Source organism: Notamacropus eugenii, chromosome 6, assembly GCF_028372415.1.
Source record: "Notamacropus eugenii isolate mMacEug1 chromosome 6, mMacEug1.pri_v2, whole genome shotgun sequence".
Taxonomy (NCBI): domain Eukaryota; kingdom Metazoa; phylum Chordata; class Mammalia; order Diprotodontia; family Macropodidae; genus Notamacropus; species Notamacropus eugenii.
In genome coordinates this window covers 227,140,413-227,167,291 of record NC_092877.1, presented here as the reverse complement: position 1 = coordinate 227,167,291, position 26,879 = coordinate 227,140,413, and the positions used below count along the sequence as shown (strand labels likewise).

Genomic DNA, 26,879 nt, shown 5'->3' with positions numbered 1-26,879 from the left:
TATTTCCCTATTAGTCATTTTGTATAAGAAGACTCAAATTAGAGGGGGAGAAAATGAAAGAAAGAGTGAAAAATAGTACGCTTCAATTTGTGTTCAATCAATATCAGGTCTTTCTCTGGAGGTGAATAGCATGCTTCATCAGTAGTCCTTTGGGATTGTCTTGGATCATTAAATTGCTGAGAATAGCTGTCATTCACACTTGTTCGTCGAACAATTTTGCTTTTACTGTGTATAACATTGTCCTGGTTCTGTTCACTGTGCTATGCATCAATTCATGTAAATCTTTGCAGGTTTTTCTGAAATCATCCTGCTTGTCATTTCTTATAACGTAATAATATTCTCCCATTCCGTATTTGATGAGTATTGCTTTGATTTCCAGTTTTTAGCCACCACAAAAAGAGCCAATGTAAAAACTTTGTACAAATAGCATCCTTTCCCTTTTTTTGGATGTCTTTGGGATATCGACCTAAGAGTGATATTGCTGGATCAAAGGGTATGCATAATTTTATAGCCCTTTGGCCATAGTTCCAAATTGCTCTTCAGAATGGTAGAATCACAACTCTACCAACTATGCTTTAGTGTCCCAGTTTTTCTACATTCCCTCCAACATTCAACATTTTCCTTTTCTGTCATGTTGGCCACTCTGATAGGTGTGAGGTTTACCTCAGAGTTGTTTGATTTACATTTCTCTAATCAGTAGTGATTTAGAGCATTTATTCATATGACTATAGATAGCTTTGATTTCTTTGTCTGAAAACTGCCTATTCATATCCTTTGACCATTTATCAATTGGGGAATGACTATTTTTGTTACTTTGACTTAGTTCTCTATATATTTGAGAAATGAGGCCTTTATCAGAAATATTTGTTGTGAAAAATATTTTTCCCAGTTTTCTGCTTTCCTTATAATTTTGGTTGCATTTGGTTTTGTTTGTACAAAAACTTTTTAATTTTACATAATCATAAATATTTTACATTTTATAATGCTCTCTGTATCTTCTTTGGTCCTAAATTCTTCCCTTATCCATAAATCTGACAGATAAACTATTCCATGCTTTCTTAATTTCCTTATAGTATCCCCCTTTATATGTAAATCATGTACCCATTTTGACCTTATCTTGGTATATGGTGTGAAGTGTTGGTCTATAACTAGTTTCTGCTATTCTGTTTTCCAGTTTTCCCAGCAGTTTTTGTGAAATAATGAGTTTTTGTTTCAAAAGCTTAGATCTTTGGGTTTTTCATATACTAGATTACTGTGGTCATTTTATAATGTAATTTGTACCTTCCACTGATCTACCACTCTTTTTCTTAACCAGGACCAGATTGTTTTGATAATTACTGCTTTATATGAGATCTGGGACAGGTAGACCACCTTCTTTCATATTTTTTTCATTGATTCCCTTCATATCCTTGAGCTTTTGTTCTTCCAGATGAATTTTGTTATTTTTTCTAGGTTTATAAAATAATCTATTGATAATTTGATAGGTATGGGACTGAATAAATAGATTAATTTTTAGGTAGAATTGTCATTTTTGTTACGTTAGCTCAGCCTACCCATGAGCAGTTAATATTTTTCCAGTTGTTTAGATGTGACTTTATTTGTGTGAAAAGTGTTTTATAATTGTGTTCATATAGTTCCTGGGTTTGTATTGTTAGATAGACTTCCAAGTAGATTATGTTGTTTATAGTTATTTTAAATGAAATTTCTCTTTCTATCTCTTGCTCCTGGACTATGTTGGTAATATATAGAGATGCTGATGATTTATGTGGGGTTTATTTTGTATCCTGCAGTTTTACTAAAGTTGTTAATAATTTCACGTAGTTTTTAGGTGATTCTGTAGGATTTTTTTTTCCAAAGCCACTTTGAATATTTATTCTTTAGAAATTCACAATATTGACATAATGGATTGTGGCCCAATGGATAAACTGATATGGTGAGTTTATGCTGCAGGCTTCTTTTCAACTGCAGGGGTTTTTTGTGCACCAGACTTCTTTTCAGCTGCAGGTTTCTTTTCCACAGGCTTCTTGACCGCTGGAGGCTTCTTTTCTGCTGGTTTCTTCTGTCCTGGAACCTTCTTTGCTCCTACAACCTTCTTATTACTCACAAGCTTCTTCTTCTTCTTCTCTACTGCTTTCTTTGCTTCCATAATCTTCTTTGGTGCCGCAGCTCTTTTATTTTCTCTGATTCTCCGGTTCTTGGCCTGGCGCAGAATTGTGTTCCAGCGCAGAATTGTATTCCAGCACATTGTCTTGGCATACAGGTTCAGTTTCACCATGATTCTCAAGTTCTTCAATGGGTTCTTCTTGAGTACTCATCTATGAATCTTTTTGCGTGGTGCACAGAGGGCCCTCCGGATCTCTGGGCTTTTCAGAATCCTGGTAAGGTCTGTGTTGGTCATCTTGTGCATGGGAAGATTGTAGTGACTCTTCAGAATAGCAGGTCTTCGCCATGTACCATATAGGTCATACAGAAACGCCCCACATGCCCACCAGGAGCAAGTCTCAAAAGATTCAGTTTACTCACATTAAGTAGAATGATACCAGGAATGTTTCTGAAGGCCTTGATAATGCCATTGTCTTCATTAGAGATGATACAAGGTCCCCGATGCTGGATTCGATGACGGTTTCTCATTTTACCCTTACCAGCTCTCATATGCTGAGAGGCATAGACCTTTTTGATGTCATTCCATGCCTTCAGCTTCTTAAGCAGCAAAACTGCTTCCTTGGTCTTCTTATACCCCTCAACTTTATCTTCAACCACTAGAGGAAGTTCTGGGACTTCTTCAGTTCGATGACCTTTTGACATGACCAGTGCCAGGAGGGCAGAGGCTGCCAGCGCAGAGCAGATGGCATAACGTTTTTGTGTTGTATTCACTCTTCGATGCCAATGGCGCCAAGTCTTGGTAGGAGCAAACATGCGACACCTTGGCACATATTTCCAAAAGCACCCTGGCCAGAGCGGTGAGTACCCCCATCCCCGAACACGAGGAATTCGAGCAACAGCTCTGCCAGTGCCCCAAGACTCAGCACTGGTTTGATGACCTGCTAATTCACTGACAGCATAAGGTTGCTGGTTATTTTTTCTTAAGTTGGTATGAACAAAATTCACAATATCTGGACGAGTAGGAGCCTTAAAGACAGCAGGCAAGGTAACATTTTTGCCAGATACTTCTCCCTTTTCGGAGTACACAGATGTCAAGGGACGTATACAAGCCATGGCGGGTACCAGAGAGTAAGAGCCATGCTCCTCTCTGCCTGATGGCTCCTGCAGAAAAAGATCTGTAGGATTTTCTAAGTAAAACTTCATATCATCTGCAAAGAGTGATAGTTTTCTTTCCTCATTGCCTTATTCTAATTCCTTTACTCTCTTTTTCTCCTCTTATTGATATAGCTAACATTTTTAGTACTATATTAAATAATAGAGGTGATGGCAGACATCCTTATTTCACCACAGATTGTACTGGGAAGGTTCCTAACTTATCCCCAATTCAGATAATGCTTGCTAATGGTCATTTTAGATAAATATTACTTATCATTTTAAGGTAAATTAAAATGGATGAATATTTCATATAAAACATCCAGATGAAGAGAAAAATAGAAACTTTATCTTAATCTAAGAAAAATAAATTGAGTATGTCTAAATTAACACCCAAAGAAAAAAATCTAAGAATAGATATACTTGAAGATGAATTCTATCAAATACTCACAGAACTAATTCTATTGTTACTTAAGTTTTTTACAGAAAGAGGAAGAAACAGACAAAACAAAGAAAAATACATAAATATTTCTTATGAGTATTAATGTAAAAATATTGAATAAAATAATATTAAAATATTATGACAACATACTAAAGAAAAATTACACCTCTCACCAGAATAGATTTGTGTTACAAATGAAAGGTTGATTCAGTATTAGGTAAAACAATAAACATAATAGAAACAATAGGACAACAAAGCATGAGTATATATCAAAAGATACAGAAAAAAATTTCAACAAATACTAAAAAGCAAGAGGAAAAAATGGTCCTTTCCCTAACATGATAAATAGTATCTTTCTAAAACCAAGAGCTGATACTCCATGCAATGGAACTTTACTTGGAGCCTTTCAAACAAGATCAGAGGTAAAGCACAGATTTCCATTCTTGCCTCTATCATTTGACATAGTCCTAGAAATGCCACCTGTAACAAGAAAACAGAAATTAATGTAAAAGTTTGGACAAAGAAACAAAATTATCACTTTTTGCAAATGTTAATTTCTACTTTGAGAACTCTATAAAATCAAGTAAAAATTAGTTGGAACAGTAGCTTTAGCTACTGGATTTAAAATAAACCCATAGAAATTATTGGCTTTTTGTACATTACCAACACAACATAGCAGGTAGGGAGAGAAAGAAATTTTATTTAAAGAAACCATGCCAGATGCAAAATATTTGGTAGTCTATCTGCCAATACATGCAGAAGGACTATATGAGTACAACTATAAAATATTTCTTACAGAAATAAAGGCATGCGTAAATGATTGGATGTTTATTGCCCATGATTGGACTGTGCCAATATAATGAAAATATAATAAATATAAATATAACAAAATTATTTTTATACATTTATTTATTATATATAATATAAAATAAGTTAATATAAATCTCCATTTTTTTATTCAGTGCCATACTAATTAACCTACCAAAGATTTAATAATTATTATTATAGCTATCACTTCTGTATCATTTGTGACAAGAGTAGTACTATAAATGCTTTACAAATATTTCTGTATTTGATCCTTACAACAGCCCTCAGATGTATGTATGATTATTATCCCCATTTTACTGTTGAGGAAACTGAGGCAAGCAGGTTAAATAGTTTGCCCAAGGTCACATTGCTAGTAAATGTCTAAGGCTTTATTTGAATTCAGGTTTTTCTGACTCCAGATCCAGTGTTTAATCTACCACACTAGTTTAACTGCCTTTATAAGACTAGAAGAGAAAATTTTTAAAAATTCGTCTTGAAGAAGAAAGATCAGTATTAAGGGAGATAATGAAAAAAAATGGGATCACAAATCATACTACAAAGCAGTAATCATCAATGCTATGTGGTACTGGCTACAATAAATAGAAGAGTTGATACATGGAATAGATTAGGTAGCAAAATTCATAGACAGATGAATGTAGAAGTTAGCAATAATGAGACCAAGCTAAGAAGAAAAGAAAAAAGAATTACTGAAGCATTCTTGTAAAGTACACAGAAGAAAACAACTGAAATTTAGAGAATAAGTCAGAAATTAATGTATTGAATTTTATATACTTTTTTTTTTAAAAAAGAGGTCCAAAAAGCCAATGAGGAGAAGAATACTTTAAAAGGCAGAATTAGTCAAATGGAAAAGGAGGTTCAAAAGCTCACTGAAGAAAATAATTCTTTAAAAATTAAGATGGAGCAGATGAAAGCTAATGATTTTGAGAAACCAAGAAGTTACAAAACAAAATCAAAGAAGGAGAAAATAGAAGACAATGTGAGATATCTCATTGGAAAAACAACTGACCTGGAAAATAGATCCAGGAGAGACAATTTAAAAATTATGGGAATACCTGACAACCATGATTTTAAAAAAAAACAAAAGAGCCTAGACATCATCTTTCATGAAGTTATTAAGGAAAATTGCCCTGATATTCTAGAACCAGAGAGTAAAAAAAATATTGAAAGAATCCACTGATCATCTCCTGAAAGAGATTCCAAAAGAAAAACTCTTAGGAATATTGTAGCCAAATTCCAGAGTTCCCATGTCAAGGAGAAAATATTGCAAGTAGCTGGAAAGAAATAATTTGAGTGTTGTGGAAATACAATCAGGATAACACAAGATCTAGCAGTTTCTACATTAAGGGATAGAAGGGCATGGAATAGGATATTCCAGAAGTCAAAAGAACTCGGACTAAAACCAAGAATCACCCACCCAGCAAAACTGAATATAATTCTTCAGGAGAAAAAATGGTCTTTCAATGAAATAGAGGACTTTCAAGCATTCTCAATGAAAAGACCAGAGCTGAATAGAAAATCTGACTTTCAAACACAGGAATCAAAAGAAGCATGAAAAGGTAAAGAGGAAAGAGAAATCATAAGGGACTTAACTAAAGTTGAACTGTTTACATTCCTACATGGAAAGATCATATCTGTAACTCTTGAAACTTTTCTCAGTATTTGGGTAGTTGGTGGGATTACACACACACACACACAGGGCACAGGGCACAGGGTGAGTTGAATAGGAAGGGATCATATCTATAAAAACAAAATTAAGGGGTGAGTGAGAAATATATTGGGAGGAGAAAGGGAAAATGGGGCAGGTTATCTCTCATAGAAGAGGCAAGAAAAAGCTTTTTCAATGGAGGAGAAAAGGGAGGAGGTAAGAGGGAAAAAGGGAAGCTTACTCTCTTCACATTTGGCTTAAGGAGGGAATAACATGCTCACTCAATTTGGTATGAAAATCTGTCTTATACTACAGGAAAGTAGGGGAGAAAAGGATAAGTAGGGTGTGGGGCAGATGATAAAAGGGAGGGCAAATGAGAGGAGGGGGTAATTAGAAGTAAACACTTTTGGGGAGGAACAAGGTCAAATGAGAGCATAGAATTAATGGGGGCAGGATAGGATAACTAAATATAGTTAGTCTTTCACAACATGACTTTTATGGAAGTCTTTTGCATAACTACACATGTATACCCTATATTGAATTGCCCACCTTCTCAGTGGGGATGAGTAGGGAGGGAAGGAGGGAGAGAAGTTGGAACTCAAAGTTTTAGGGATGATGAGAATTGTTTTTGCATGCATCTGAGTAGTAAGAAATATAAGTAATGGGGTATAGAAATCTATCTTGCCCTACAAGAAAAGACAGAAAATGGGGATAAGGGAAGGGAAGGGTGTGATAGAAGGGAGAGCAGATTGCGGGGAGGGGTAATCTGAATACACAGTGTTACGGGGTGGGGGAGGGGAGACATGGGGAGAAAATTTGGAACTCTAAATTTTGTGGAAATGGATGTTGAAAACTAAAAATAAATAAACATTTTAAAAGTATATAACTTTATATATATAAATTATATATAAATATGTATAAATTTAATTATACATAAAGTATATAACTATGTAACTGAAATTCACAGTTTCATATACATTCTTTTTTCTATATGAAAACATACTTTGTTGTTGTTTGTCAGATTCAGAATTAAAAAGTAAAAATATGTATCTTGGTTTCTGGGAGAAGTTTGTGATCATAAAAAAACTCAATATGCAATTTCCTGAATATGCAGTCTTCCTAATTCAGCTACTCTCCTCCTATTTAACTTTGGCCCCAACATATTATCCATGTGTTGGGTGATTCCTGTATATGTGTGTGTGTGTGTGTGTGTGTGTGTGTGTGTGTGTGTGTGTGTGTATGCTGATGCAAGATAATGTGTCTAAGTGTATGTGTGTACACATGTTTGTGTATATCCACAAAAGCTCTATAAGTTATTGCATGCCTCTGCCATGATATTTATAACAAGCTCTATAAAGTTCTTGTCTAACTACATGTGATAATCTGGGACAGTCTTTATTCTTTTGATTTTTCCTGTGTAGGTGATTAAGCCAAAGTTTTGAGTTGCTACATATCTCTTCCAGGAAGCTGCAAATGTTTCAGGGCTTGATGCATTGAGCATAATGTCACCTACAAACAGGAACATATGAAAAGAACTCACCGTGCATAGGAGAGTCTTATTCAGCTGGTTCTCCATTTTGGATTTCCTCCTTTACATTGGTGCACACCTTTGCTGAGCATATGTGTCCCTGTTATATTCCTTGTTAATGTTTATAATCAGAGGATCATTGAAGAAGGTTATTTTTACTATTAATATCTTTCAAAGAATTACCATTCGGCTTTGCCAAATCAAATTCTATTTTATAACCAGCAAACAATATGTACAGTGGAATTTTATGTTTTATATCTTTCAGTCAGTTGTGTAATGTTAAAGATGTGGTCAGCTATAGAATATTCCTTGCAAAGCTTGTCTATTTCTTACTAACATTTCATTGAGAATATCTTTTATCTGTGAATAAATGATTCTTATAAAATTTCCATAGAATAGTAATGCACATGGTTTAAGTTTTTTCCTGTATCTTTCCTTTGGTACATTCCCTCTTCAGATACTCTCAATGTCCTCACAATTGTGTAACCTTCTACACAAATCTCTTTAATGTCGACTGGTCTAATCTGGCTGCTTTTCCTATCTTTGTTCTCTTTAGTGCCTTTTCTACCTCCTCTGTAAGCAAAACCAGGACTGTGATGTCAAAGTCCAAGTGTCTTTGGACTCTCCTTCCCTTGATGGTGAGAACAGTTTGTTATAAAAATCTTGTCAGATCTTTTCCATTTTTCTATTTGTTGTTCTTCCATTTTCATCCTACAATTCCCTCAGAGGCCCCTGATGATGCAGTGGATTGAGTACCAGGCTGGAGTCTGGAAGACCTGAGTTACAATCCAGCTTCAGAGACTTACTAGCTGTGTGACCCTGGGCAAGTCACTTACTTGTGTTTGCGTCAGTTTCATCAGCCATAGAATAGAGATAATAGCAGCACCTACCTCCCAGGGTTATTATGAGGAAAAATGAGGTAATGTTTGTTTAAAAAAAATGCTTAGCACAGCACCTGGCACATAGTAGGCACTAAATGTGCATTCTCTTCCCTTTCCCTTCTTCCCTTCCAATGATGCCAATCAGAGAAGAATGACAAGAACCTGGTTAGTGTAACGTTAGTGTAACGTGGGAAAGCCAAAGGAGATGAGAATTTTAAGGTGGGGTAGTGGTAAACAATGTCAGATACTACCAAGACTAACTGGCATTATTAATTAAGGTGATTTAGAAATTAGTGGAAAGTGTAGCCTCCCACCAACACCATTACAAGTCAAGTGGGGCTTCATAGACATTAAAAAAATTGTCCTTGGTCCCTGACTCCAAAACTGATAACTGCTTTTTCCTCTCTACCACATTGCATGCATATTTTTTAAACTCATACTATGTGCTAAGCTCTGGGGCATAGAAAAAAATACAGCTCTTGGCCCCAGGGAATGTGTAATCTAAATAGGAGGATGGAGTTGTGAGGATGTCTCTCTCACTCCATACTGCTCCAGAGACCTATGCAATGAAAGAAAATCTTGCTTTTAAAGGTAGGAAATATATTCACTGTCTCACTAAAAAACACACTCAAAACAAAGTCCAGTGCAAGTCACATCATCATTTCTCTGATGGTGTGGTCCTCTTCAGCATTGAAGGATGAACACAACAACAACAAAAACTATAACAATTCCACATTTATGTAGCACAAGCAGTTGTGTGAAACAGAAGGTGACAAGTATTATCTCCATTTTATTGATAGAGACAGCAGTAACTTGGAAACTTAAGTGACTTGCCTAGTGATAGTAGTGATGGACGGCTATGGCAACTCAGAGCTGGATCTTTACACCTTTTACTAATTTCTAAATCACCTTAAGGTTGAATAAATGTCTTAGGTCTTCTGACTCTAAGACCAACACTTGTATGTCAACATAAGGAATAACATTTGGCACAGGAGATCACAACCAAATGTATTCATTCAGCTAATAATATTTCCTTCTTTTATAACATCACTATTCCCTTGCACAAAGTAGTCCATAAATTTTTATTGAATGAATGAACAAATAAAAAGTTTCCAGCCTCTAAAAAGAGAATTAAATTAACATGTCTTCACTAAACTAGTTTATCCTAACAATTCAGCCATGTGCAAGTATTTTTTAACTTTGCAAATGAAGTGTCTCTATAGACAGCAGAGCCAGAAAGATGATTTTTAAAAGTCCCCACAGTGAAGAGTTAATTTAATACAAACTTGAACAAAAAATGTTTGCCAGTCTTCAGGAAGATTGAGAAAATATGTTTTTAAAAAAAAGGTACAATTTATAAATCTAACGATTAACAGAATGAAAGAGAGCAATCTGAGGTTGGTTAAGATATCCTAATATAGGATATTGCTAATGTAGCAGTGTGTCCTTGCTGAAATATAGAAAAGCCAAGTCTGTTATTTTTATCTTTTCCTATTTGGCCGTTTACCATGTTTCCAAAGTGGGAGTTTTCAGAATGCTATTTACCCCTAAAACTTTTAGCACAGTTTTACACCTAATGCTTAAAACTGCACTAAGACTTTTGGGACACTGTATAAATCTTCTGTTTACTCTTTTTTTCCGTCTGTAGCTGAAAGAACAACAAGTTGTTCTTTTTAATTTAGTTTGCTTCTCTTCTGTTATAACTATCAAAATTGAAAAAGCTATAGCCCTACTCTGGAACCTAGAACAATATATAGCCCTGTTTGCTTTTCTGATTATGAATCATCACAATATAATAGAAATTTAAGGAGGAAGAGATAACTTTTACCTGATGGGTCAAAGAATGTTTAACACAGGAGATAGCATTTGTCTTGAAAGAAAAGTAAGAGAATGATCAATTGGAAAAAAAAAAAAAAGGTTTTTACAAGCAAGGCCTGTACACCAAGGTTTATTAGAGAAAGAGAGCAGGATGAGGATGGGAAATGGAAAGTCATTCATTATGGCTGCAATAGAGACCACCTGAAAGAGAGCGAGATAGGTTAAGACTGATTGTGGAAGACCGTGAATGTTAGAGTTAAGAGTTTAAACTTTGTTGAACATTAATTGGATAATTTCAGAAGGTTTTTTATGTAGCTGCATTAGGAAGACTTCTGGAGAAAATTGATTTGGATTGGACAGGGGATAGACTAGAAGCAAGAAGCAGAAAGGGGAATTTTATAATAGGCTAGGCAAGAAATTATAGTATAGATGAAAGGTCAGATAAGACTAACAAATGCCTTCAGGACTAAAAGTTTGTGTGACACAGAAGATGAATGGATGGATAGGTGAGTGGCTTTCTAACAGAAGAGAGGAATGATAAGCTAACACGTCTTCAACAAGCTAAATTATCAGCCATTTGCGAGTATTTATGTTTGCAAATGAATAATCTCTCACTTAAAACCAATTCACTTGCAAGTGATGACATCACCTTCCTGATGTCATGGTCCTCTTGGAGAATGAAGGACCCATTGGGGATCCAAGTGGTCAGTTCCAGTTGGGCAACTTAGCTACTTCCTTTCTTCCTTCTTCTTCCTCCCTCCCTCCCTCCCTCTGTCCCTTCCTTCCTTCCTTCCTTCTTTCCTTCCTTTCTTCTTTTCTTCCTACCTTCCTTCCTTCCCTCCTAACTTCCTTCCTCCCTTCTCTCTTCCGTCCCTCCTCTCCCTCTGTCTACATAGGGAATCTTACCCTTGGAATATAAATTTTGATCACTGAAACTTTGTAAAATATCTTGAGGTTTAAGAGCTATATTTCTTTTAAGGATCATACTTTAAATCCAAATCACTCTGGCCCTCATTGATTGGTCAACAATAGGTCTCAGCCCAAGCCTCACTTGGTCATTGTTTGGACTCTAATGGTTTACAGTGAGCCATGGATTACCACTACATGGAAGAACCAGTCCTGTGCAACCAACGTAGTGCAGACTCCTAGGAGGATCCAGCTTCAATTGTCCCATGCCTAACCTTACCAAAATACCCTTAAAGACAGCCTTGTACACCCCCCCACAACTTTCCTTTTTAGGTGCTCTCTGTAGCTTTGTAGTTCAATTTTATTTTTAAACTTTTCTTTCAAGTTGATTAAACTGTCTTATCAACAGAGTGATCTGAACAGGTAACGTTAAGTCTTTTATGACAGTCTTTCTTTATCTCAGTAAGTAATTATATAGATTCCAGATGTGGAACAAATTACAAATGTTTAGTTGATAAAAATCTGCACATTAAAAGGGAACTGACTGAAAAACTCTCTCTTTGCAAGTGAAATGAAGATATATAAACTAAGTTTTTTATCTTAATAAGTCCCTTCGTTCAGAAATTACTGTTATGCTTCCTTGCTTTTGTACTATATAATACTGACCTTTTTGACAAAGCTCAGAACTGGAAGATAGGATCAAGTTCTATTCCCACTCTTAGAATAACTCATTGAGTGACCTTGAGAAAGTTATTTTGTTCTGTTTTTTTCTGTTCATTTTTTTTCCCATGGGAAAGGTGAATATGAGCTAGTTTCATGAGATTTTATTAATCTGTTGTTATCATTAGAAAACAAGAATGAGGTTGGAGACATAATTCTTAACTTGGTAGAGTTTTTAATAGACATTTCCAAAACCATCTTGCATCAAGCACAGTTCATCTGTGTGGTCCTGCAGGTTAACCATTCTCAGTAAGGAGAAGACTCCCCACATCTACTCACCCTGCCCTCTCACAAGGGAGGCTGTAGGCTTCTCAGTCAGTGATTTTTATCTGTCTTCTCCTCTAGAACATCTGTGAGAACCTTAGAATTTAGGAAGTTCACCCCAAAGGTCAGTACAGATGAGACCCTGATAGCATAACACTATGTGCAACAAACTTGAGCAAGCAGACTGACCTTTGACCTTAGAAAAAATTCAGTAGGAGAGCACCAATGGTTCCCCTCTCTCTTGGCATGTGAATTAGGCTGGTTCCCCCTCCCCCCCTGCCTTTAATGGCAACAAAGCTTTCCTTGGTTCTTGATTGGCCCAGACTACTAAGGTTCAAGATGCTACATCCCCTGATAGCTTTCTGGTGGTCTCTGAGCAATCTCTGACCAGGTCCTGGTCACCTAAGGACTTAAAAGACCCACCCACATGGAGTTGAAGTCAACATCTTGAAGCCATGGGAATCACTACACCCTGCTTTGCTGACCGGACTGCTTTCCATAAGGAGGTGAGGGGGCCATGTTTATCTTTGAACTGCTACTATATCCTTGTGGTAGATTAGGGCTGAGTAGACTTCCTTTTTTTAATTGTTGAATGAAGTGTGAGATCTCATTTCATCCCAGCAACAAATAGGGGACTAGCCTGAGTCCGATCGAACCATTGCAACCTGTATGGCCCCAATTCCTTTATCTGTAAAATGAGGGGGTAAGTCTAGATTATGAATATGAAACTTATTTCTGGTAACAGCACTCCCTATAAGCTTACTCTCCACCCCCAGTCACACTCATGAGCACAATTCCCAGGGGGCAGCTACCTTCAGGTTTGGGATACTTTGTGAGTTCAAGCTCCCACAGTCAGCCAGTTGATACAGTTAGCTCAAAGCAAAGGCATTTACGGAGATGGCATTGTAAAATGTAAAAGCAATAGCTATAAGCTCTTCTCTAATAAATACACCTTGTGTCAGCAGAAAGAGTGGGCACATACCCTGTTGGAGAGGCAAACACATAAGGGACAAAAATGGCCTAGCTAGCTCACCCCTGTAGAACTTAAGGGCCTCCGTGTCCTTTTCCATCTTAGAGTTGTCCTCATTCTGTTTGCCCTTCTGCATAGCATCTCTTCTGGGCAAGTTGCTCAGCTGTATTTCCTTTGTCTGTACCTCTCAATGGCCAGAGCTAACACTCTTTCTACAAACAAAACTCCTTTGACCTTGTACCCTGACTGACTTGACCAGTTTCCTTATGGGTGTGGTGTCCTTTACTAGGCAAGGATGCAAGACTTCATGGCATATGGGCACTGAGAGGTAAGAGGAAAAGGAAAGAGAACCACCAGTCTCTGCTCCTCAAGAGACAAAGAATGACTGCTCTCAGGCTAGATTGTTTTTTCTCTTAGCTGGCTCTTTTTACACCTGGGGCACACACTCTTTATACGGCCTCCTGCTTCAGTTGAATTATCAGAGAGCATCTTTCTTTTTATGCAGCCATCAGAGGTGCGGCCATTCCTTTAACCAGCCAGTGGCTAGCCACAGTCTGCTTCCATCAAGCTTAACTAAAAAATTCCTTTACGTCTTTTAAAAGGGTACAGAGTATAGAAGTTTCTTCATACTTCAGATGGTTAACACCTAGTTTTATGGAAGGCAATAGCCTTCCATAGTTTCATGGACCAGCCTGAGGAGAATCATTTGATAAGGGTTTTCCTAATCAATTCCTACCCCCCATCCCTGAAAAGGTCCCAACCTTAGATGATGCTAAGATCCTTTGAAAGTCTAACATTTTGTGATTCTGTGAACTGATTACAAGGCCTGTAAAATTTGCTCCATCAATCTGCCTTTGTGTCAGAAAATTTTCTTACAATGATTTTCTGTAATTAAGAAAATTTGTTTGGGGGGGGGGGTTTCTTTTATAGTCATAGTAGGTAACTCTCTTAAGAAGTATATATTTCTTTTTAGAGGCATTTAGAAACATATGTATGAAGCAGTCTCATTTATACAAGTCTGGGGCTTGCTTTTTACTCTCTTGGCACCTATGGTTGGAATCTCCCCCAATGCTAGAAATGAAATTGTGACATTAAACAGAAAAGGGGAAATAGGATATTGGCAGCAGTCTGGGGATTGTTTTCTCATGTTGTTACAGACAAAATGGAAGCCAGTAGTCAGACGGTTCAGAAATGCATTAATTTGTTTCTATTTCATGAGGAGTATTAATGGTTAAATTAAAAAGTTTTAGACTTCATTAGGATAATTTTATAGGTAAAACTACCAATTCATTAAAGATTTTCAACACTGTGTAATTACATGATTCTGTTCTGATCCTGTTGTGTATTATTCATTTGTTCAACCTCCCCACTTCCTTAAAGGGAAGTGTTTCTACTACTACTACTACTACTACTGTAATGCCTGATGCCTTTGGAATTCTACACATTATGGCATGTAGTACATACAGTTTGGCACATAATGAACTTTGATCTTTGTATTTCATGCTATTTGGTTTCGAAGTTTTGTTTGTTTTTTAAAACTCCATGTCTAGTCAGGTTTCACATGGAATACTTTAAAAAGTAAACAAAAGGTAGCATAGTATATAGAGCATCTGACATAGAATCTTTCTGAGTTAAAAATCTGATCTCAGATACTTAATAGCTGTATGACCCTGGGCAAGTCACTTAACCCTGTTTGCCTCAGTTTCCTCCTCTGTAAAATGAGCTGGACAAGGAAATAGCAAATCACTCCAGTATCTTTGCCAAGAAAACCCCAAATGGGCTCCTGAATCAAAACATGACTGAAACAGCTGAACAAAAGTTGAAGCAATTAGCCTTACCTTATCAACCTCAATATTTAATGAAATGTTTAACCTTAAGTTGCTATTGCTGTTTTTTGGGGAAAAAAAAAAAAGAGAGAGAAAAATCTGACTTTTCCTATTCATGTGATATGGCTCAGGACAATCATTTTAATCTTTCTGAAATATTGTTTTTATCAGGGCTTTTGTGTGCTCAAGAATCTATATAGTGCTTTCTGATTTCATTCATTCCTTACTAGAACATATGTTTATTAAACACTCACCAGAATCATAAGTGAATTAGACAAAACTTTGGAGGTCAGGTAATCCAGTTACTTAAAGCAAAGAAAGCCTTGTCTACATGCTAAAAAGTGTTCATCAGACTTCTTTTTGAAGCCTTCAAAGGATAACTTACTACATACTGTAAGTTTTTTTTGAGACACCTCTCATTGTTTCCTTAGATTGAGCCCAAATCTTCCTTTCTTCTAACTTCTCCTAACTTATCCCTGCTGTTTCTGGTTGTACGGGACCAAGTCTTCATTCCTAAGTAGACTGCTCTCCGCAGGACTTTGTCTACTCTGCCATAAAACCTCTTAATCTTGGAAGTCTACTCTATCCTTGTACTCTTCACATTGGAAGTACTCTCTGCCCCTCTGACCTCTCCTTCTGACTGACTAGTTCCTCCCAGGCCAACCATGTCTTCATTCCTCTTCTAGCCTACACTCACTACTTTTATTTAAATTTTTTTCTCAATTATATGTAAACAAAAATTTTATAATATGGTTTTCTTTTTAATTTTGAGTTCCAAATTCTCTCAATCTCTCCCTTCCCTACCCTCCCTTGAGAGGGCAAGCAATTTGGTAAAGGTTATACATGTGTAGTCATGCAAAGCATTTCCATATTAGCCATGTTGCAAAAGAAAATACAGACCAAAAAACCCTCTAGATATAATAAAGTAAAACAATTATGTTTCAGTCTGCGTTGAGAGTCCATCAGTTCTTTCTCTACAGGTAGATAGCTTTTTTCACCTTAAGTCCTTCATATTGTCTTGGATCTTTGTATTGCTGAGAATGGCTAAGTCATTCACAGTTGATCATCATACAGCATTGCTGTTACTGTGCACAATATTTTCTTGTTCTTATTTCACTTTTCATCAGTTCAAGTAAATCTCCTGTTTTTCTGAAAGCGTCCTGCTTGTCATTTCTTATAGTACAGTAGTATTCTGTCACAATCATATGCCACAACCTGTTCAACCATTCCCTCAATTTCCAATTCATTGCCACCACTGAAAGAACTGTTATAAATATTTTTGTACACATAGGTCCTTTTCCTTTTCCTGGCTGGGTCATAGGGTATGTTCCATTTGATAGCCCTTTGGGCACATGCCCTCATTACTCCCCACAGAACTTGCTTTGCCATGCCCCCACACAGGCCACCTTCATTCTCCATGCCTTTCCCCCCTTTCAGCTCCCTTTTATGTGTGTTCTAATTCTGATGGGCTGGCTATGTTGTTCGAATGCAAAATATACACTTGCGAAAAAGACTATTTTATGGAGAACTTGTACGGGGCAGATGATCACATGGTGGCCAGAAAAAATAATAGAAGGACACTCTCAAGGTCTCTCTCAAGAACTTTGGATTTGACTGTGCAACATGGGAGACACTGGCACAGGACCGCTCAGCATGGTGTACCCACATCAGAAAGGGTGCTGTGCTCTTTGAGCAGAGCAGAGTTGAGACAGCACAAAGTAAACACAGGATGCGCAAATTTGGGATATTCACCCCAAATATTCACACGGACTATCTGTGCCCCACCTGTGGTACATCATTCCGAGCTCATGTTGGTATGATCAGCCACAGTCGGACACACTGAAACTTCATTTTATCATGGTGATGTCATTTTGGTCCTCTTCGAAGATGAAGGACGACAACCCTGTGTCTTCTGTCATTAGAATGCAAGCTTCTAGAGAGCAGCAACTCTCTTTCTGCTTATATTTATATTCCCTAGCACTTAGCACAGTGCCTAGCACATCATAAGCACTTAATAAATGCTTAAAACAATTTTTATTCCTTTTCCTAAAGACAAACCTTCAAGTTCTGGAAGAAAGTGATCGTTTGACAACATTTACTAAGTGTCTACTCTGTGAAAGGCCATTATGTCTTGTACTGGTGAAACAGACAAAAAATAAAATCGTCCTTCCCTTTGGAGAATCTGTAGCTTAATAAAGAGAGCTGTGACATAATGCACATGAGTATGATATAAGGCGGGATAGGGTGTCTTCAGAATATTTTTCTCTTGGATTGTTTCTTCCATTCTGTTAAAGAACAATTTATCCTCTCTGTTAAGTTTGGGAGTAAAGAGTCCCTTTTACTGTACATTTATGGAGAAACAAACCTGATTTGGCTAAGTACATAAGTTTTTGGTTGCCTCTGAAAAAAACCCAGCAATTTTGTCAGCTTCCTAAAAGAGTTCTCTCACTCTCCTCCATACCTGCTGAAATTGAAATCTTTAGTTCTTTAATTGCTCCAACTCTGACTGCTCAGTGCCCTGATTGCTGTCACCACTGAATGCTACAACAAATTGCCTGTTATTTGTTCCATAGGATCTGTCACTGAAGACAGCTAAGGTCATGGTTCTGCAAGTCAGTGGTCTTCAAAACAGAAGCCATAGTCTTCCCCCAGGAGAAGGGGTAGGCTTAGGCCTGACCCCAAAGGGGTGTGTAATCTACCATTTGCAGTCTGTAGAGCAGCCTCACCACAATGGATAGCCAATCATGGGGCTTCCAGCACAACTTTACCTGACTTTATGCCCCAGCATTATACCCCTTCACTCTGCTATACAAGCTCCTAGTACTCTCTCTGAACCTACCATCACCTCTCAGGATAGTTACACCCTAAATTTCCACAGCTGCTGGGCAGGCACTCAGCAGTGGAAAAATTCTACCCCCATCCTCTCTCCCTCAGATCACCTCATAAGATAATTATTAATTAGCAATACATGTATGTAATATATGAACGAGTGCATACTTAAAAATTTTAACTGATAGGTGAACAACCAAAAAAAATTAGAGACCACTGCTTTTGGGGGTAGCTGATTCATGCAGTAGATAGTGTTGGATTTGGAGTCAGGAAGACTTGAATTCAAATTCTACCTCTTATACTTACTAACTGTGTGATGCTGAGCAAGTCCTTAACCTCTTTGTCTCAGTTTCCTCATTTGTAAAATGGGAGTAGTAATAGCAGCCAAATTACAGGGATGTTTTGAATGTCAAATGAGATAGCATGTAAATCACTTTGTAGGCCTTTAACTATTATTATTATTAACTGTGCTTACCAGTTATCTGGCATTATCTGGTAGCCTGGCATTACTTTGTCCAGGTGATAGAGTTCAATAATTAGCAGACTCCTGACATTGTCCTGATGCAGCAGTTCTTAAGCCTTATGTGTCATGGACCCTTCTCACAGTTTGCTGAAGCCTGTTGACCACCTCCTTGGAATAATGTTTTTAAATAATGCAAGGAAATGCTAAGTTTTAGCTAGAGATTAGTGAAAATAATACTTTTTCTCCAGTCCAAGTACACAGATCCCCTGGAATCTATCCATAGAACCCTTAGGGAATCTATAAACCCCAATTTAAGAACCCCCAACCTCATGAAAGAAGTAGCTACAATTAATCAACAAGCATTTATTAAGCACTTGCTAAGTTATAGACACTGTGCTGAGCATTGGGGATACAAAGAAAGGGACAAAAGTGAGCCTTGCTTTTAAGGTTCCTACTTTCTAGTGGGGGAGACATTAAACAGCTGTATACAAACGAGATGTGAAAATGGAAGAGAATCTGAGAGGGAAGGCAGTAGGACAGGACTGGGCTGGGACCCCAACAAAAGGGGGGATTTGAGCTGAATCTGAAGCAAGCTGGGGAAGCCGGGTGGCAGAGGACAGGAGGGACAATGTTCCTGTTGTTCATCCTTCATTCTCAGAGTATCAGTGACATCACGAGGGCAATGTCCTGACTGAGGAGTCAGGAGATGCAGTGTCCTGAGGAAGAGGAAGAGGACCAGTGTTGGATTATAGAGTATGCAGGGGGAGGAAAGCACAAGATTGGAAGATTGCAAAGGTAACAAGGGACTAGGTTGTGAAGTCAAAAAGGGAATCTTACAATTTATTCTGGAGGTATAGGAAGCCAATGGAGTTTATTGACTGCAGAAGGGGAGACGTGGCCGAACCCCCTGCATCTTGGGCTATCTCCAGTCATCCTGATCAATATCTGGCCACAGGACCTCTTCGCTAGAGGAGAAAGTGAGACTGGTGACTTTGCACAGCTCTCCCTCACTCAAATCAAAGTCAGTTGCAAGTCATGTCATCATCTCGCTGATGTCATGGTCCTCTGTGAAACCACAGTGATTTCTCACATTTATAGAGCTTTTTAAGTTTTACAAATTGTTTTCCTCATAACAACACTGGAAGGCAGATATTGCTCTCCCCATTTTACAGATGAACAAACCAAGGCTCAGAGAAATGAATTATGCTCGAGGTTTCTTTGCTAGTAAATGGTAGAGCCAAAATTCACATCCAGATCCTTTGACTCCAGATTGAATGGTTTTTCTAATAAGCCACACTTTCCATTCTTGTTTCCCACAGGTCCCTTACATAAACCTTCTCTGTTCCAGTCATCTGCCTTCTAACTGTGATAAACATATACTATGCTTATTTTCAGTTTCCTGTTTTTGCTAAAACTCTTCACACTTCCTAGAATGCCTTCCTCTTTTTTTCTCTGCTGTCTAAATCCTCATCAACCCTCAAAGCTCATGTCAAGTCTCAGTTGCTCCATGAAGCTCCCCTCAGGTACCCCAGCCCCTATTGATTCCTCTCATCTTCCAGCTGCAGTAGCATTTAAAACTTTAACTACAAAGTTTTGTACTTAATTATGCTCTATCTTATATTCTCTGTTTCTCTTGTGCCCCTGAGGTAGGTTATAAATTCTCCATGGCATGAGTCACATCTTATACTTCCGTGTTTCCTCCTTAATACCTACTGGACACATAAAAGCGTTCAGTAAACATTGGTTGATTGGTTGGTTGGTTGACAAAATGCTATGTGCTGGCTTACTATAAATTCTGTGTTAGACTTCAAAAAGCCTTTGAAATTTTCTGTATACCTTTTTCATGTTCCTTATCAGCTTCTCTTTGGTCAGCTTTGTGGTTCACATACTATATGCTTCTCAATTTGAAATTTTATTTTCAATTTTATTTTCAAGGAGTTCAAATAGCATGTTTTTCAAGAGTTCATTAGAAAATTTCATGTCTATTTGAGACATCATGTAAAATGACTGTTTAGAATCCTAAAAAGTATATTAAACATGCAAAACAAGCTTTTTGGTTGATCACTGTTTAAAATGCAAGCAGTTTCCTTTTTCCATTTTTTTAATATGTGGTTATTGCATTTCAAAAAGACAAAGTGAAGGAAATGTTTCCTGTTTGTGGAGACAGATGGCAAGTCCATATTAAACCCTACAAAAAAGGAGAACAATGCCAAAAAACATCTTAGAATTAGCACTTATAAAACTTTCTGCTTTTAAAGCATTTTCTTACTATCATAAATGTAGTTAAGATTTTATATTATAAAATTTAAAGGGGCTGTTACCAACTCTCTAAAGGCATGCTTTTAGAAAAATTATACCTGGACAATTTAATTCCAAGATAAGCTCCCCCTAATTTGTTTTAGTCTGTTCTTTTCTAGCTATAAATATATTGGGTTTTTAAAAAACTTACAGAGGTGATAGAAAGTAAGCAAGGAACTGTGCTACAATTGACTTTCAATTATCCTTAGATTGTCTAAAACTGGTCATGGACCATTTTCCCATGATATACCCTCTCTCCTGGGCCACTTATGTGTGCTCTTGCATGGGCTGAGAATACAGCAAATTTAACACTTGCTTTCTTCCTTGAATGGATCCATGGTACAGATTCCAATCCATCTTCTCCTACTGTAGGATTTTTGTCAGTGTCTTTTTCTAAAATTTTCAGAGGATCTGCCAATACATAGGAGACCTTCTTCTATTCCTCTTAATATTTCATGGAGATGTTTGTGTTCAGGCTGCCATTATTACCTGCTGCTCTTACTGTATCTGCCTACCACATAATGACCATGTCCAAAAATATATGCCTCATTCTGCATTCTGAGTCCTTCACCTTTCTATCAGAAGGCAGGTGTTCCTGAAGGTGCCTTTTGTGCCATTTCTTGAGGGCATGCCAAAGCCTGTTTACACCAATCGTACACTTTTCCATGGACTGTTGGATTACCTGCAGTTTTTATTCTTCAGAGATTGTGGTATTCCAAGATTCATAGTTCTGTAACCTCATCAAGATATTACTGATGTTTTAAAAATAGGGTTTAACTGCAGTGACCAGCTTGAGATCATTAAAAATGCTGTAGTTTCCCAAATACCATCCGGTCTGATCTCTTGATTCAAAACTGGACCCAGTTATCTGTCTGTAGTGCCTTTCTAAAGTCTGTATCCTGGAAGATGGAGCCAAGATCACAGAGCAGCAGGAGACAACATAACCCTTCTTTACTCACCACCCCCCACCCCCAACTCCAAAGAGATCTAGAATATACACCAGACCAAATCCTAATGGGGAAATCCAGTAAAAAGTTACAGTGCATCAATTATCCAGGCCATGTCTGAATAGGGACACAGACAAAGAGGTCTACAGTCAGTGGGGATGGGATCTGGCCAGGAAGGAGCACACCAAGAACTGTGCATTCTGGCACCCCAATCACCAAGACAGGAGATGGTCCAAGACTCCTATTGGGGTGCTATTGGCAGTTTTGTCACTTACTAGCCAGTTCTCAGTCACAGGTCCAGGGTGGACAGAAAAGGCAATCTGTGCCCAGGAATACAGTGATCACAGACTCAAGGCAGTGTACCAAGAGAGCAGCAAGTTCAGATGAAAACAAGAGCCATGTGGCTCAGACTTCAGGAGTAGAGTGTAGTCTTAGTTCAGTTTCTAGCCCATCTGAAGCCTGCGGAGAAATAATCAGGACCTACATTTCTGCCACTCAGAATCTGCAAAGCCTCCTAGACAGCTGATAGTGGCTGAATCCAGCAGCATCCTACTGTTGCTCAGATACAAACCCAGGAATGGAACTTGCAGAGTTCAGATTAGAAGTAGTGATCAGAGTTTGCCTGTATCAGACTGCTTTGGAAACACTAAAGGCTTGCAGGTCCTCTGCCTTTGAGATACTGGAATAATACAACACTCCATGCCCCCAAGAAAGCAGAAGCAAGACCATCCTGTACCTTCCTTCCAGAAGCATGCAGAGCCAGTTCCTAATATCACATCCAGAATCAGGAAGTAGGGCTGGAAGAAGGAGCAAACAAACAAAGAATCCCAGCATCAAACATTATTATGGTGACAGAGATGCTCAAGACACAAAACCAGAAGAAGAGAGTAATTCAAAAAATACCTACAAACAAGGCTGGACTCCTAGAAGAGAAGCAAGAATTTTGAAAATACTTTAAAGTGTTTTTATAAATCAAATTAGAATACTGGAGGGGGAAAAGAAATGAGAGCTATGGAAGAAAGAATTGAAAAGGGTGTTGGGGGTGGAAACTCAATTCCATGTGGACAGTCTCGGGCGGGTAAAGGTGGGAACTTCTAAATCTTAGAGTTCTCATGAGGCCCCCCAGGAAACAGCAGGGAATCGAGGAGTGAGACCAAGCTATCTCGTGTATTTCCGCCTCTTCCCGTGAGAAACGTGATGGGAGGAGCATCCCCGCCCTCGAGACTGTCCCGGATCTGGGCACACCTATTGTTATCTAACAGGCACGGTATTCAGATGCAAACTATGCGGCCCGAGAGCTTAATTGGGGTCAGGAAAGCCTGAAAGCTCTCTTAGCTCGGGAGGGGCCTTGACAGGACAGAAGGCTCCGTTTTTCCTCTCTTCGCTCTCCCCTCCCCCTCTCTTCCCACTTACACTTCTACTTCCAATCTCTTACCGTAAGATCTTGCCTCCTTGGGAGATTTCTCTCTCCCTCCTAAGGAAGAGCTCCCCCTGCACATGTAACCAGGACCCTGAATAAAGCCTAACCCTTGTTCGACTCCGGAAAGTCTCTTCTCTCATACGTTTATCCGGTTTGGCCAACCGAAGACCTGGGACAGGTAAGGTAAGACTCGGGTAGCCCTCAGGCCTCTAGGCCTGGCAAAAGGGAATTAACAGGTTGGCACAAAAGGGACAACACCTTGCCCAGGCCACAAATTCCCTGAAATTAGAATGGATCAAATAGAAGCCAATAACTCCATGAAACACGAAATAGTAAAACAGTCAAAAGATTGAAAAAATAGAAGAAATTATCCAAAGGATCTCATGGCAAAAACAACTGACCTAAAATAATTAGACCAACTGAACAACATTAACAAAAAAAGAGCCTTGATAGACATCATATCTCAAAAAAAATCTCAAAAGGAAATTGTCCAGATCTCTTTAGAACCAGATAAAAAAATGGAAATAGAAATAATCCACTGGACACCTTGCAAAATGAAAATCCCAGAAATATAGCCAAAATTCCAAGTTTCCAGGTAAAAATATGCACACACACACATACACACACACGCACGCACACACACAGAGTTGGATATAGAGATACATTTCACTCAATAAGGAAATAGGAAGAGAAGGGGGAATTGGAGGGTAGATCAAGGGTGGCTCTAGTCCTAAGCAAAACAAACTCTTAAGAATGTACAAAAATATTTATAGCTCTTTTTGAGAGGACAAGAATGGGAATCTGGGTGGGAAGGGGGGGGTGTCTTAGTGGTTAATTGGGGAATGACTAAACAAGTTTTGGGATGGAATATTGTTGTGATGTAAGAAATGATGAAAGGGATAGTTTCATAGAAATCAAGAAAGATTTACGTGAATCCATGCAGTGAAGTAAAGAGAATCAGAAAAACAATTTATTCATTGACAATACTATTGTAAGGACAAACAACTTTGAAAGTATAAGGATCAGCATAATGAACAACCACAATTTCAAAAGACGAATGACAAAACATTCTACCTGCCTTCTGATAGAAAGGTGAAGGACTCAGAATGCAGAATGAGGCATATATTTTTGGACATGGTCATTATGGAAATGGGTTTTCTTTGACTTTACAAGATTGTAACTGGGGTTTTGTTTTTCTCAGTTAAAAAAAGAAATAAAAATAGAAAAAATAATAAACTTACTGAATTACAGCTTCAGGTTCAATCTGTGCAGTGTATCCTTTATCCACTTTGTTTTTCCAGTATGAATTATTATATCAATCTTTTTTGGGTAACTATCATAAGAATATAAACTTAGATGCAGAAAAGTTCTTTGAAGTCATGTACTCTAGTCCATTTTATAGATAAAACCCAGACAGATTAAATTATTTGTCCAGATCTCACAGGTCATATTGACAAAGCACCAATTCAAAGCCAGATCCTCCAGCTCTGAGCTGAAGGTCTTTTCTACTGCACTAGATCTCTTTGAAGAGGCACTATAATGTTCCAGTGCGTAATGAAATCAGCAGAGTTATCACCCACAGACAAGTGCATCTTATAGAATTTCTTTTCTCCATGCCGTCAGCCCAAAATATCTTCCATATTGGTAGATGCTGCAGGACTGAGAAAGGAAGACATATACAAGTGGATATTCCTTCCCTACTTTATGCTTTTCAGAAAATGCCTAGAAATGTGAGGGATTGATTGCATTTCTAAAAGGAGTATATAAGAATATCAAGAAATAGGCAGAAAGTTGGTATAGTATGGACTGTGTTAGATGCTAACCTGAGGGTAGTATTAGAACATTTAAAAAGGTCATGGTTGTACTGAATATGTTTTGGCATGAAAGCAGATGGCGTGTGAGTTCAGAGGCTGGGTGTCCATTTTGGTGTGCATTTTATTTTAAAAGCAGAGTGTAAGTATATGGGGGCAGGCAGGGAGTCTGCTGGTCATCGTAGGGTTGGGCAGGAGTTGCATCTCAGTCAGCTTGAGGTTTAGTTAGTAATCTGCCACAATATAACATTAGTTCAGTTAGGCTTTAGATTCAGATGTACTAGAGAAAATCTGATCTTATAGTTTTTATCAACAGTGACTGCTCTGCACTGGAATGTTGGTAGGGGAACCAACAACCAAACCACAAAGCCCTGACCTAAACAGATAGCCATGTATACACCCACACATCAAAATGATCTTACCCATAGATTCTAAGTCTCCACCCATACTCATAGTCAACTGTCATACTGAAACACACTTTTAACATGTACAGTGCCTGACCAAATATGCTCCTCTGAACTTGTGCTGAAAAACATGCCTGAAACATGTATTCAGTGCTACTGCTACCTCCACACCAAACTCTTCTCACTCTCTGCTGTTAAACCAAAGTGTAGATCAGGAACTGTGAGCTCCCAGACTCCACACTTGCTGTCATAGCCTCCTTCTCTGTTCTTAAGCCAAGACACATGCCCAGTACACCCATTCACCACAACCACTGCCTTTCCTTCCACAATCTAGCACTCACTGTGTCCAAGGTTAGCTCTCAGCCACCACTAGCCTTCATACAACACTCCTCAATCCTACTTCCCATTTTATCACAGAATTGTCATCCCTTACTCCTTCTTCCCAGCCACCCCTATGATGACATGTGAGGGGTCTTGCTTTACAAAAAAAGCATCTGTATCCATCTTTCCTCCTCCTCATAACATCTCAATGTCCTGAAACCCCATGGCCCTGATAAATACATTTGTGAGCCTATGTCTCCCTTTTGTACTGTTTGATGTGGCTACACAGCAAATAATTGGGAAAAGTTAGCTCCTGGACAAATCTGTCATGAGTCTTGAATTCCACGTGCAAACAGAACATCTTGTTTGAGGAGAGCCTTTAAGGCTGCATTTTGTTCTTGTAAGTCAGAAGTGGATTCATCATAAGCAAACACTTGACATAGCAGGCTCTTATATTCTCTATGCTTCTCAGTCATGTGACAGCGAGGCTGTGAGTTTATTACAGAATTCTCCTGAATTCTACCTCCACCCTTCTCACCTTTTCATCAGTGATATAGTCAGTAAACACATAGATAATTCTCAAAAGGATTTTATAGTAATGAGCAAATATTGATGCCTTCTTAGTCTTCAAAAAAAATAACAGGTACAATAATAATAGTACCGTCCATGATCAATTCCACTCTTCTAGAATCTTCCTCTCTTTAAGATTTCTGCATATCCAAAACTAAACTTATCTTTCCCCCAAACCCTCCCCTCTTTCAAATGCCCCTACCTGTTTGTCAAAGATATCACCATCCTTAGAGTACAACGTGATCTTGGCATTATCCTTGCTTTTCCTCACATCACATATCTGATCAGTTGTCAAATCTTACCCTTTCTTCCCTCACAACATCTCTTATCTTTGACCCCTTTTCTCCACTCAGATAGCTACCACCTAAGTTCAAACCCTCGTCACTTCTCAAAGTCCTCCTGCCTCAATCTTCCCACTCCAGTCCATCCTACACACTGCTGCCACAAGAATTTTCGTCACCTTAGATCTGACCATGTGACCCTCCTACTCAGACAACTCCAATGGCTTCCAGCTGCTCCCCAGGATACAATATAAACGGCTCTATTTAGCTTTTAAAGACCTTCACAACCTACATTTCCAGCCTCATTGCTCATTATTCCCCTGTCTCACGCTATACAATCCAGTCCAACCAAATTGTCCCTCTCTGTGTTCCTCTCATGCACACTCCCTGCCTCCACCTCACAGTCCTCTTCCTTTAAAACACAGCCCAAGTCCCATCTTCTGCACGGTCAT

At 38.3% G+C, this 26,879-nt stretch overlaps 1 protein-coding gene and 1 pseudogene across 1 annotated transcript in view; one reads left to right on the top strand and one right to left on the bottom strand.

Annotated features, from left to right (window-relative positions):
* Positions 1 to 26,879, top strand: part of UBAC2 (UBA domain containing 2) — a 270,773-nt gene that overhangs the window by 217,819 nt on the left and 26,075 nt on the right. The gene's annotated exons all lie outside the window — the stretch shown is intronic.
* On the bottom strand, positions 1,925 to 3,231 carry LOC140512724 (large ribosomal subunit protein uL4-like; annotated as a pseudogene).